Source organism: Hyperoodon ampullatus (assembly GCF_949752795.1).
Source record: "Hyperoodon ampullatus genome assembly, chromosome: 3".
NCBI lineage: Eukaryota > Metazoa > Chordata > Mammalia > Artiodactyla > Ziphiidae > Hyperoodon > Hyperoodon ampullatus.
Genome location: NC_136916.1, coordinates 55,393,690 through 55,407,384, shown reverse-complemented (window position 1 = coordinate 55,407,384; position 13,695 = coordinate 55,393,690).

The window sequence follows — 13,695 nt, the reverse complement described above, 5'->3', positions numbered from 1 at the left end:
CCAAGGTTACATGGCTAGGAAGTGGCAGAGCTGGGGGTTGAACCTGGCTCAGTGTCAGTCTCGTAAGCATCATGCTCTTCAGCCCCACTGGGCTCCCAGGACAGGTGACGTTCAACTGAAACCTGAAAGAGACATTGGTGTCAGGCTAAGAGGTGGAGGAAAAGCGTTTCAGGCAGTGCGAACAGCGCAAAGACCTAAAGCTCTTTCTGGAGAAGCTGAAAGCAGGAGGGTCCTATAGGAAGAGGCTGTGGTGAGAAATGAGGCTGGAAAGGTGGGCAGGGAACAGATCATGAAAGACCTTAAAAGTGGTGGGCTGGGGAGAGCCATTAGATTTTAAGCAAGGAAGTGATATCAGATTTGGTTTGCAGAAAAATCACTCTGGCTGGTGGTTGGAGAATGGATTTAGGATTATTTTGAGGATTAAAAGAACTGGTGGTTACAATAGCTCAGCACAGAGCAAGTAGCTGATTTGTTTCAGCTGCTATTATTATTGTTGTTATTATTTGTTTTTAATGGCCCAGCAGAGGAGATGAGCATGCAAGGGAGACAGAGCAGTAATGCCCAGGGACCCTGGAACAGTAAAGTGTCACAGAAGCGAAAAACGAAGCCTTGGTGAGCACTGTCAAATGCTGCCAAACAATCGAGATTATACCTGAGAAGTTCTATTGGATTTACTGAGTTGGAGATCATTGGTGAACTTGGCCAGAGCAGTTTCCATAGAGTTCAGCATAGTTCCATAGAGTTCAGCAGTTTCCATAGAGTTCAGTTCAGGGGATGTGAACAAAGTCCGACTGCACAGATGTGAAATGTGCACAGTTTCCAGGTGTTCTCAGGCAATATTTATTTAAAACCTAATCCCTTTTTCTGAGTTTTCTGTCCCCCCCCCAAAAAAAAGAGTTTGTATAATACCTGATGTGACTGTGGGGCAGGCACTGGGCTTACGATGGGGACATGAGGATGGATGAAGAACGGTCCTGTCCTCCAGGAGCTTCCATGGGACAGATACAGTTTGATATGAGGGAAGGAAATTCCTGGAGCCGAGAGGGTTGGAATGGACAGGAGGGAAGACTAGGACAGGGCCACATTATGACTGTCATGAGCCCTGGGCACTTTTGCCTTCATAGGCCCCTTCTAAAAAAAAAAAAAATCTAAAATTATACTGTAGGGGGCTTCCCTGGTGGCACAGTGGTTAAGAATCCGCCGGCCAATGCAGGGGACACGGGTTCGAGCCCTGGTTCGGGAAGGTCCCATATGCCGCAGAGCAACTAAGCCCGTGTGCCACAACCACTGAAGCCTGTGTGCCTAGAGCCCGTGCTCTGCAACAAGAGAAGCCACCGCAGTGAGAAGCCCACGCACCACAACGAGGAGTAGCCCCCGCTTGCCGCAACTAGAGAAAGCCTGCACGCAGCAACAAAGACCCAAAAATAAATAAATAAAATACATAAATTAAAATAAATAAATAAAATTATACTGTAGGACTGTGTTGGTATAAAGATGAATGTATTACTCTTATGTACTAAAATGTTTTCTACCACTTAAAAGCTCATTTTCCCCTGCTATTTTTATTTTATTTTATTTTTTAAAATTTTATTTATTTTTGGCTGTGTTGGGTCTTTGTTTTGTGTGTGGGCTTTCTCTAGTTGCAGCAAGGGGGGGCTACTCTTCGTTGCCGTGCATGGGCTTCTCATTGCGGTGGCTTCTCTTGTTGCAGAGCACGGGCTCTAGGCACACGGGCTTCAGTAGTTGTGGCTTGCGGGCTCTAGAGCGTAGGCTCATTAGTTGTGGTGCGTTGGGCTTAGTTGTTCCGCGGCATGTGGGATCTTCCCCGACCAGGGATTGAACCTGTGTCCCCTGCATTGGTGGGAGGATTTTTAACCACGGCGCTACCAAGAAGGTCCCGCCCCTCCTTCTAATTTTAAAGGGAATTAAATCTTTTTCGTAACGGGGAATCTAGGCCCTGTGCCTACCGTGAGTAGTGGACTAGGGTCATGGGGGATAGTGTGAGATCCTTGGGTACCTGGTAATGGAGAGGCAGGAAGGAGACAAACCCTGAAGACTCAGTTCTGTTTAGCACCGACCCCACATCTAAGGCAGACCCCCTAGGCCAACCAGCTCAGGAGAGGGCAAAATTGGGTTCTGGGGGTTGAGAGCTCAGGGGGCTCATGCTGCAAACACTTTCATGGAGGAGGAAGCACCAGTCTCCTTGCTGACAAACCCGCTATGGGCCAAGAGCTTCCCCAGGCGGCTGATGGCAGATGAGACCAGATGGTGGTTCAGTTGGAGCCACCTCACATCAGAGCCCCAGCTGCCTTGGTCTTGTCAAAGCAACCTCATCAGCCTTCTGTCACTGATGCCACTGTCAGGGGGAACAGTTTTGGGAGGTGGCAAGTGGACCTCTCACAGGCTAGGTCCCTGCTTCTGAGAAGGGCTAAGAATCCATTGAGCTGTCAGTTTCCACCGCAAAAGGAAGGATTTTACTCTGTAGGCTTTGGATTAGTGTATATGTGTATGTGAGAGAAATGTGGAGTAGGGATGTGGTTCACTATTGTTTCTTTTCATTTTGTTAAACACTGATTGTCTGCAGAACCAGTAGTGGGTGGGGAGGTTGTGATTTTAAAAGCCCAATTCAGATATTTTTCTTTAGAACATGGCCCCATGCATCTGAGCCCATTCCTGCTGCTAAGCCCAGGAGGTTTGTACTGGCTTGGAATCAGCCATACTCACCCTCCCGTTGCCATGGTGATTCTTGGTAGGGAGTGGGGCAGGAGCTGGATTCAGCTCCCCAGAAAAAAACCAGGACCACACTCCTCCCTAAGCCCCTTCCACAGCCCTCCACTCTCCTCCTCTCCACCCTGCCCCACCTTGTGAGTTTTCCATCTCTTGGCCTTTGTTTGTTTTGGCTTTTGTCAGTCTCTTTCCTCTGGATGGGTTACTGTTTGTTTCCAAACTGTCTGGGGCTGTGCACCGTGCAGACAGTGTCCTGGGCCGCCTCTAGCCCTGATCTGGTTAGAATAAGCCCCTCTCCTTTGTGTGAATCTCCAGACTGACATTTGGAACATCCAAAATAAATCGTGACATTCTGAAGCGAGATGGAAACCACCATTTCCACCCACTCCTGCTGGCACTCTTACCACCTGGATAGAGTTTTTAGAAAATTTCCAGTATTCACTGTAGTGCCCACATAGTGTAGCCCTGAGAAGGAGAAGCAGCATTTACTGAATACCTACTCTATACCAGCCACTGGGCTAGACTTTGCTTGTGTTAAAAATCTGATGGTGAAGGTGATGTTTCCTGCACTAAAATTTAACTGCAAGCTGCTTGAGGGCAGGGCCTAGGTCATCTTTGTAAACCCAAGTATGTAAGACATGGTGGAAGTTCAAGAAAAGTTTGTTGACTGAATAAATGGAGGAAAGGGTACAAAGAAACTTCTTTGCCATAGTAGAGGGTAATGTCAGCAAAGGTGACTGAAGACAGACAAGAAAAAATTCACTGGCAAGCCAATGTGGATGGGTGAGGGTTTCAGAGAATTTTGTGGACATTTATTGCTTGATTTCAAGGAGTCCCATTTGCTCTCTGTCACCAAAAGTACCTTTTGGGAGTAGAGTGGGATGGGCAGAACAGAGTCTTTTAAAAGTTTCCTTTGAAAGGCTTAGACTTAAAATGCAAATGGTCTTGAGAGATTAAACTGTTGATTTGATGCTTATTCATACACACGTGTAAAGGACTGATGAGGAAGCCTTTCTTTTTTATAAATTTATTTATTTAGGCTGTGTTGGGTCTTCATTTCTGTGTGAGGGCTTTCTCTAGTTGCGGCGAGCGGGGGCCACTCTTCATCGCGGTGCGCGGGCCTTTCATTGTCGCGGCCTCGCGTGTTGTGGAGCACAAGCTCCAGACGCGCAGGCTCAGTAGCTGTGGCTCACGGGCCCAGTTACTCTGCAGCATGTGGGATCTTCCCAGACCAGGGCTCGAACCTGTGTCCCCTGCATTGGCAGGATTCTCAACCACTGCGCCACCAGGGAAGCCCAGGAAGCCTTTCTTTCTTTCTTTATTTTTTTTTTATTGGAGTATAATTGCTTTACAATGGTGTGTTAGTTTCTTTTCTTTTTTTTTTTTTTCCGGTACGCGGACCTCTCACTGTTGTGGCCTCTCCCGTTGCGGAGCACAGGCTCCGGACACGCAGGCTCAGTGGCCATGGCTCACAGGCCCAGCCGCTCCACGGCATGTGGGATCTTCCTGGACCGGGGCACGAACCCGTGTCCCCTGTATCGGCAGGCGGACTCTCAACCACTGCGCCACTGGGGAAGCCCTAGTTTCTGCTTTATAACAAAGTGAATCAGTTATACATATACATGTGTTCCCATATCTCTTCCCTCTTGCGTCTCCCTCCCTCCCTCCCTCCCTCCCTATCCCACTCCTCTAGGCAGCAATCCCACTATTGGGCATATACCCTGAGAAAACCATAATTCAAAAAGGAAGCCTTTCTTAAGAACAGGTTTTAGTAAGACTTGTGGAGCCCCTGGGGGTGGTGGAGGGAGCGGGGGAGAGGTGAGAGAGGAAGAAATCACTGGAGATTCAAGGGTGAGAGGAGCTTTGATCATGTGAGGAGGTAGGGGGAGAGGGCTGGGGCCACTGGAGTCGGAGTTTACTTGATACCCGATACCCCTTTGGCTCAGTGAAATAAGCTTGCGGTGCTGACAGGCCCTTCCAGCCCTGGCAACACTGGTCACTTCAGTCAAACTGCCTGCCAGTGGGACAAGGAGACAAGGCCAGTCTGAATTCCTGGGAAGTATGGATTGCAGACCAGTTGAAAGGTGTAGTGTTTTTTTTTTTAACTGTTCTTAAGCAAGTCCAGGCTATCCCAAATGGGTCCATAACACATTGTCTGTCAGAGGTGTCTAGGGATTTAAAACTAGCACATCGATAATATTTTTAGAGGGCTTGAAGGTGCTTGAAAAGCATTTGTCATCTTAGCTTTTGACCCACTGATTTCCTTTGTTTGACATCTGTTGTTCTCGTCCCCTGTGGTCCATATCACTCTCCTGGTACCTACCGCAGCTTCTCTGTGGGGAACCAGCCTCTTTTCACTCTCACTGGATCTTGGTAAAGCTGACTGCCCCTCTAACCCACACACTCTAGAGGTGGACCAGTGGCTGAGGCCCTAGCCAGTCAGCAAGTTGCACCCCCTACTTCCGCCTCAGTGATTGGTTCAGACATGGGCATGTGACCCCGTCAGAGTCCACAGGAGATTTGTTTTCAGGGGCTGCTGGGAAAGAGACTTGCCTTCCTCCTGATGCCGTCTTGCCGCCTCGTGAAGCTTCAGACTGACACCAACACCGTGGAAAGTAGAGCCAAGGGAGGAAGAGGAAAAGAGTCATGATGATGATGTTTGAGTACTGAATGCAGTCATGCCTAAAGCTAGGCCTTTCACTTAAGTGACCAATGAATTCCTCTTTTTAACAGAATTTAAATTGGGTCTTGGGAATAAAAGGAGGGGGGAGTCCACAACTTATACCCATTATCATCCCAAGTGCTCCATTATTTTTGGTGTAAACCTTTTATTGAATATAGAAAGATGTGGTTTTCAGATGTGTGAGTCAGGATTGATGATTTTGTGTGTGTGTGTGTGGTACGCGGGCCTCTCACTGTTGTGGCTTCTCCCGTTCCGGAGCACAGGCTCCGGACGCGCAGGCTCAGCAGCCATGGCTCACGGGCCCAGCCGTTCCGCGGCATGTGGGATCTTCCCAGACCAGGGCACAAACCTGTGTCCCCTGCATCAGCAGGTGGACTCTCAACCACTGCGCCACCAGGGAAGCCCAGGATTGATGAATTTTGACTGTCCTCACCCCTGGACTATACCCACAAGGCATTCAAACCTGTGCAAAATGAGAATTGGGAAAATCACACAAAAAAACACCGTGTTCTGGGTTATTCTGCAGCCTGAGCATCAAGGTGCTTCCTTGGGTCACTTGGACTCCTCCAGAAAGTCTTCTGGCCTAGGGAATACCAGAGCACTCTGAGGTCTGTGAGCAGCAGTAGGTAGATGTGACCAGGGTCCGGGGTTATAAACTATACTGGAGGGTCCTGGCCCACAGGAAAGCCAGAGCTTGGGTCTGTAGCAATAGAAGGAATGAGGGAGAAAGGCACTACCATTTATTAAGTGCCTCCTGCATGATGGGCCTATTGAAATAATTATTTAATCCTCACAATATCCTTTCAAGGCAGATACTATTACCTTTGTTTTATAGGAGAAGAAGGAGGCTTGGAGAGGTGACTACCCAAGGTGAGAAAGCCTGAAAGAGGCAGAGCAAAAGCTGACTAGCTGCAAGGCCGCAGCTAGAGGGGCTGCCTGAGCAAAAGGGATCTGGGCTGGTGGTGTAGGGAGGCTGGAGTGGGCAGCGCCAGCACAAGGCGTGCCAAATGAGCTCCCTCCCCAGGTGAAGACTGTTAGCTCTGCCGTGTCTTATAAGCAGGGGTCACCTGGATGCTGGAGGTGGGACCTCGGGAAGTCTCCATCCCTGCCCCCCCCTCAACGGCCACACTATTAATGAGAGCTTCAGGCTCAGCTCCATTCACCCTTCCAGCTCTGTTACTGCAGACCCAGGAGGTGAGCTCTGAGGTGCACATGGTACTGAATGTGGGGCAGAGAGGGGCGGCCTCTTCCTTCCACCCCCACTGCCTGCTCAGAGCTTGCGCCATCAGCCTTCTCTGATTAAGTTGACTTCTTCTAAACCTTGCATCCAGGGGCTGCCAGCAACCAAATCCCCCCTGATTGAGATGTTCCCTACATCAGAGAATAAACAGCCTCCCCTGTCCAAACAGCTGTGCTGAGCAGCATTCCTGTCTCTCAGCCTGCTCAGCTGGGTGGGGCTACAGCCCTGTGTCTACCTCCAGCAGAGGCCTGGGGGACCTGGTGAGTGGCTGGAAGGGAGAGGGGAGGTGGCCATCTGTCTTCAGACTGCACAGGACATTCCTGTGCCTGAGCCCCCATTTCGCCCCACTGCCAAGCATCTCAGCCTCAGCCACTCCTGGCACAAGCTCTGTGTTTGTAACAGTGACTCTGTGACTTCAGAAGAGGTCAACAACAGGCCACTGTCCCTGGGTTTGGAGCGCCTTCACCCTTGCGCAGAGGCTGCCTGGCGAATTTGAAACTCATACATCGTTCTAGCTAGATCTGAAGGCATCACACCCACATGGCTTGTTTTACAGAGGTGGACATAGCGAGTCAGTGCAGAAGCAGGATGAGGCCCTGGGCCTTTCTTGCTGTCCACTGCCTTGGGATGTTGTGGCTAGAATGACGTGAGGGGCTCTGAGTGACAGGCACGGCCCATGTTGTTGGAGAGGAGCAGAGGTGTTTTCACCCTTTGCCTGTTTTGGAGATCAGGCTTGCGGCTGAGCCATTTCCTGAGGAAGCAAGGCCTCTGGAAAAGCACTGTTCACCAGCCCCTCCTAAATCATCCTGCTGGGAGTGGATCTGGGACAGCAGGACCTGAGTGGGGCTCTGCCACTGTCCACAGTCCAGCGTCCAGTGGAGGCTTGGCCAGGGTGTGGGAGGCGGCCAGGGCCAGAGGGCAGATTACTTGGGAAGGGGGAGCCCCCCAGCACACAGTGTCTGCTTCTCTGCCCTAGGGCTCTGGCCTGGACTGTCGGGGAGGAGAGAGAACAGCCTACCTCAGCCTGTCTGCAGAAGGAATTCCTCTAGGAGCCCCCTCTGGCCGCAGACAGGAGGAGGAGGGAGGCAGACAGGAGGAGGAGGGAGGCAGACAGTGTGGGAGCCCAGGGCAGCCTGAGGGTCTCTGTGGACAGGTGTCTTACTCAGTCTTCCTTGGGCCTATGGCTTTGTCTTCATCTAGCTGCATGTATCAGTGTGGATTCATGTGACTGTTCCATGTTTGTATGTGTGGGTGGCTACATTTCTGGTTGGAGTTGGATTCCTCAGTGGGAAAGTGTATACCTATGTGTTTGTCTGCATGTGTGTATGTCCACCTCTCTGTGTAAGCTCATGTGTGTGGGTATCATCAAGGGAAAGTGTGGGCCTCTGCGTCTTTGCATAGATGAGTAGGTTTACGCCTACCTACAGGTGGAAGTGCACATGTGAGCATTTAGGTTATTTTGGTACAAACATGGACTTGTCTTTGTAGATGTAAGTTTAGGCATATGTGTCTTTGAGAGCATGGACATGTATTTGTCACTAATATGTTGGTGAGTCTCTGAAAGCATGTATGCCTGTCTATTTATACTTGTGCAGAAGCATTCATTCACTCAGTCTTCGATTCATTCATAAAGTGATTTGCTCATTTACTAACAGACATCTTTAAAGTGCTTGTGCTGTGACTGGGCCCAACTGGCACAGGGAAGTTACAGAGGTGTCTAGGGTGGCTCCTAACATTTGAAAGACCCAGAGCAAGAGCACAAATGAAGGCTTATGTTCATGTCTAAATATTTAAATAAGTCAAAACAACAAATGGCTAAATGAAAGACTCAATCCTAATAATTGGAGGGCTGGGTTTGATTTTGAATTCCTAGCTCCTCTGAGTTTTGTGCTGGAACACAGCAACACAGAGCAAGTGGCCCCAGACTCTCCTTCCCCATCCCAGCTCCATCCTGTACCTCGAGGGGCCTCGCATGCATGCGTGACTCCTCACACGTGTCCAAACTCCATGCATATACCCCACCCCTTGGCCACCCTTTGGGCCTAGGGGTGCCCACACCATTGGCAAAGTCTGCCCATATGGCTCTGAGCAGGAAATAATAGGGTCCCATGTACCTGATTTGTAGCCTAGGAGTGGGGCATGGGCTCCCAGTGGGCCCATCCTCTTGACCTCATGGACTTCACACTGTGTGGGATGGAAGGGGCCAGAATAGAGCCAGAGTGTGGCCATCTAAAGGGTAGACCTGGGGATGTCCCTGGCGATCCAGTGGTTAAGACTCCACGCTCCCAGTGCAAGGGGCACAGGTTCCATCCCTGGTCAGGGAACTACGATCCTGCATGCCAAGTGGCATGGCCTAAAAATAAAATAAATAAAATAAAATAAGATTAAAATAAAATAAAAAGGGGTAGACCTGGAGTAAGGACACTTCTTGCCTGTTTCCTCATGGAGCTGTGTCTCTGCATGTCTGCCTGTGTGGTTGTCTGTGTGTGGCTATATATGTGTTTCTCTTTGTCTTGTCTTCTAGAGGGCAGAGCCCACAGATTTTCTCCCACCCTTCCCTCACCTGACTTAGTGAGGACTTAGGGCTGTGAGACAGGCTTGGGTGGTGGGAGGAACACTGACCTATGTCTGAGCCAGTGTCCTGTGCTCAGCTCAGACTCACTCTGTGATCTGGCCTCAGTTTCCTCATCTGTTAGAATGGAGAGGCTGGATGACCATGTCTTTAATTTACAGGCTTGCTTGCTTTACAGAAGGAGTAGGATTGATTTCCTGAGTTAATTACTTTCTAGAAGTTCAAATTGGGAATGCCTAATTGTAGATGGGCTATATTCAGACAGAATCAGGTTTGAATACCAGCTTTGCCATATGAGTTGTGCCTCCTTTGGAGTTACTTGATCTCTCTCAGGGTTGTTGTGAGGATTGAATAAGATAAATGTGTGTAAAGCATTGAGCACCATGCCAGGTTCACAGTAGATGTTCAAAAAACGTTAGCTTCTGTCCTGATATAGGGTCTTTCCAGCTTTCTTACCTTACAAATTCTGTGTTAGTAGACATGTTGACTAACTGAGATAATTGGAGCCACGTGTTTAGGGATTTCTGGTGCTATGTTGGTTGGGGTAGGGGGAGGACAGTTGGGTGAGAAAGTCTGGCCCTTTCTTAAGTGCCTTCTAAGAAGCCGCTAACTCAGATCTGTGTGTGAGACGCTCCCTCCACTCCATTCTCTGATGTGGACCCTTGACATTTTCTTAGTCTTACGAAAAGCACTATGAAACACAGATTCAATGCCCTCTTCTGACCTGATTCTTCCCTGAGCCCATCCCTGGTGTCACAAGACGCTGAGCTAAATAGGATCAGGCCACAGGGAAGAGCTGGGTCAGGTAAGGCCTCAGGCTGCCTGACATGTCTGGGCCTGTCTGACCAGCCCCAGTAATGGGCAGACCCCTCTAGGCGGAGGGCACCTGTCTTCCATGATTGATACTCCTGGGAGGGTATCACTGTGCTCCTGGCGCAAGTGGCCTTAGGATCCTGGAGTACTGGGGAGACTGGGGAGACCTCCAAAACCCCTGTCCCCTCAAGTCTTCTAGAATGGCTGAGTTCCAGCAGGAATAATACGGAGAGGGCAGGTGACAGCGTCTGTCAGCCAGGGCAGGTGGGGGTGACCATCTTGGGAATCCCCTGCAGCCTGTGAAAACTGGCAGCTCTTGGGCTCTCCTGAAATATCCCTGACCTGGAGGGAATGAGGGAGGGGTCTAGGGCCTAGCCAGGGTTGCTGAATTGAGAAATGCTCTGAGTATGAGCTCAGGGTGGCTAAGGCCCTGAGGGAGGCCTTCAAGGAGAGGGTCTGCCCTAGAGGTCATGCTGGCCATCCCTCTGACTCCCCACACAATGGGTGTTGGAGAATTGGTTTGATGATTTCCCAGCTCCAGGGATGACCGGGAGGTGGGAGCAACTTAACCTGCAAAAGTCCTTATGGGGGTTATTTTGATATCCCCCTATCATCACTGGGCTGCTCTATTTGGGGCCAGAACTGGGAATTTTCCTCTTTAAGAAAAAATTGAAAACAAGGGCGCAAGTGGGTTGAGTCCAAAGTAATGTGTTTAAGGAAATTTCTGCTTCATGCTGGCTAGGACAGGGAATGTCTGGTCAAAGAGCTGCTGACAGCCAGGGTCTCTGTAAGTAAACAGACTGCCTCCGATGGCCTCCCGGAGCTCATTTCCCTCAGCAGTGTGCGAGGAGGATGATGTCACCGGAGCAGGGCCTCCTGGTCATGGAGTTTGTTGGTGAGCAGGATGGAGGCCCAGTTATTGCTGGTGGTCTAGCTGCTGCTTCCCAATTACTGCAAACAGCTGCTTCCCATACAAGCCGTTCTGACACCCTCCTACACATACTCATCTGTGACAGGACTCCAGCCATATCTATGACCCCACAGCCGGGGGTGTTCCTGGGGAAACTCGGGATTAACTGTGAAGTCCCCAGCTTCCATGCAAGGCCTCTTCTTCAACCAGAGCTGGGCCTCCTCTGGTCTATGGAGAGGGGTACCTAGGTTGGGTTCAGTTACAAGGAGTGGCCTCTGGAATTACAGGCCCATGTCCTGCCCCCGTGGTGAGCAGGCAGTGGCAACATGCACCACCACCTGTCTCCTGGGGCCAGACAGCCAGGTCCATTGGGGGAGTTTCCATGAGCGAGGGCCCAGGTCAGGGGAGGCTGGGAAGTGGGGTGGGGAGGAAGCCACAAAGCTCTCTCTGTGTTTCCTGCACAGGCTCTTCCTAAGCACAGCAGTCACCACGTGAGGCTTTTATGGGGTTTGGAAGCCCTGCAGCAGAGTTGCTGAGGACTAGCTGCCAGAGGTTGGGTCATGCTCTGTAGCTTTCCCCCTATTCACCCTGTACCACCCTCACTTTACCTCCTGGCTGGGCAGTGGGGAGCAGTGAGCTTCCAAGTAGGCAGGTGGCCAGAAGCTTCTTGGGGGTGGGCCACGGCTTTTCATTTCTTTGTGTCCCCCAGAATCCTGACTTTACAGGGGACTTATCAGTCACACAGACCCACCCCACAGAGCAACCAGTCCACCTAAAGCCTACTTGACCTACCTCAGGCTGACTGAAAACCTCAGACTGGGACTTCCCTGGTGGTCAAGTGGTTAAGAATCTGCCTTCCAATGCAGGGGACGCAGGTTTGATCCCTGGTTGGAGAACTAAGATCCCACATGCAGTGGGGCAATTAAGCCCATGCACCGCAACTACTGAGCCCGTGCACTCTGGAGCCCACGCACCACAACTAGAGAGAATCCCATGCGCTGCAACTAAAACCTGACACAGCCAAAAATAAATAAATAAACAAACCCCCAAACAAGCAAAAAAACCCTCAGATTGACCGGCAAGCTGACAGAAGACTCACTGCCTGCCTGATGTGCAGCTTGACTAACGAATAAGTCTACTTATTCAACAAATAATAATCGAACACCTTGTTTGTGCCCAGTTATGCTGGGTGCAGGGGATATAGTGAACAAGACAGAAAAGGTTCCTGCTCTTAGGGAGCTGACAGTAAGTAAACAAAACAATGACAGAGTGTGGTATATATATTATGAAGGAAGTAAACAGGATTCTGTGGGAGAGAGTATCCATCAGGCTCTACCCTGCATATAATGGTCAGAGAGAACCTCCCTGACACATAATCTGAGAACTGGGGGATGAGAATGAGAAAAAAAACACAAAAAGAGGGCTTCCCTGGTGGCGCAGTGGTTGAGAGTCCGCCTGTCGATGCAGGGGACACGGGTTCGTGCCCCGGTCCGGGAAGATCCCACATGCCGCGGAGCGGCTGGGCCCGTGAGCCATGGCCGCTGAGCCTGTGCGTCCGGAGCCTGTGCTCCGCAATGGAAGAGGCCACAGCAGTGAGAGGCCCGCTTACCGCAAAAAAAAAACACACACACACAAAGAGCCTGTGGAAGAGCTTTCCAGATAGAATGAAAAGCAGTGCCGAGGCCTTGAGATGAGGAAGAGCTTGGTGTTATCTTGGAATAACCAGAAGACCAATTTGACTGGAACATGGTGAGCAAACAGGGCGGCATGTAGATGAGGTTGAAGAGGAGGCCAGAGCAGACCAGACAGGGCCTTGTAAGCCTCAGTAAGAATTTAGGTTAGGTGTGAGGGGAAGGCCCTGAGGACTTTAAGCAAAAGCATGACACATACTCAAGAAGAAATAGATAACCTGGATAACACGCTTATCTACTATAGATATTGAATTTATAGTTTCAAATCATCCCACAAAGAAAACTTCAGACCCAGATGCCTTTACTGGTGAATTCTCCCAAACATTAAAAGAAGAAAAATTACCAGTTTTATATAAAATCCTCCAGAAAATTGAAAAGGAAGGAATACTTACCAACTCATTCTGTGAGACTAGCATTACTCTGATACCAAAATGAGATAAAGACATGCCAAGAAAGCAAACTACAGACCAATATGTGTCATAAACATAAATGCAAAAATTTAATCAAAATTCTAGCAAAGTAAACACAACAATACATAAAAGGATAATTCATCATGACCAAGTGGGGTTTACTCAGAAATGCAAGCTTGGAGAAATGTTTGAAAATCAATTAATGTAATTCAAAATATTAACAAACTGAAAAAAAAATCACCTCAGAAGATGCAGGAAAATGATTTAACAAAATCCAATATTCATTTTTGGTAAAAACCCTCAGCAAAGTAGGAGAAGAAGGGAAGTCCCCCAATCTGGCATCTGTGAAAAACCGAAGGCTAACACATAATAGTTAATGGTTAAAGACTGAATACTTTGCCTCTACAATTAGGAATGAGGCAAGAATGTCTGTTCTTACTACTTCTGTTCAACATTGTACCAGAGGTCCTAGCCAGTGCAATATAGCAAGAAAAATTAATAAAAGGAGAAGAGGGACTTCCCTGGTGGTGCAGTGGTTAGGAATCCACCTGCCAGTGCAGGGGACACAAGTTCGATCCCTGGCGTGGGAAGATCCCACATGCCACGGAGCAACTAAACCCGTGTGCCACAACTACTGAGCCTGCTCTCT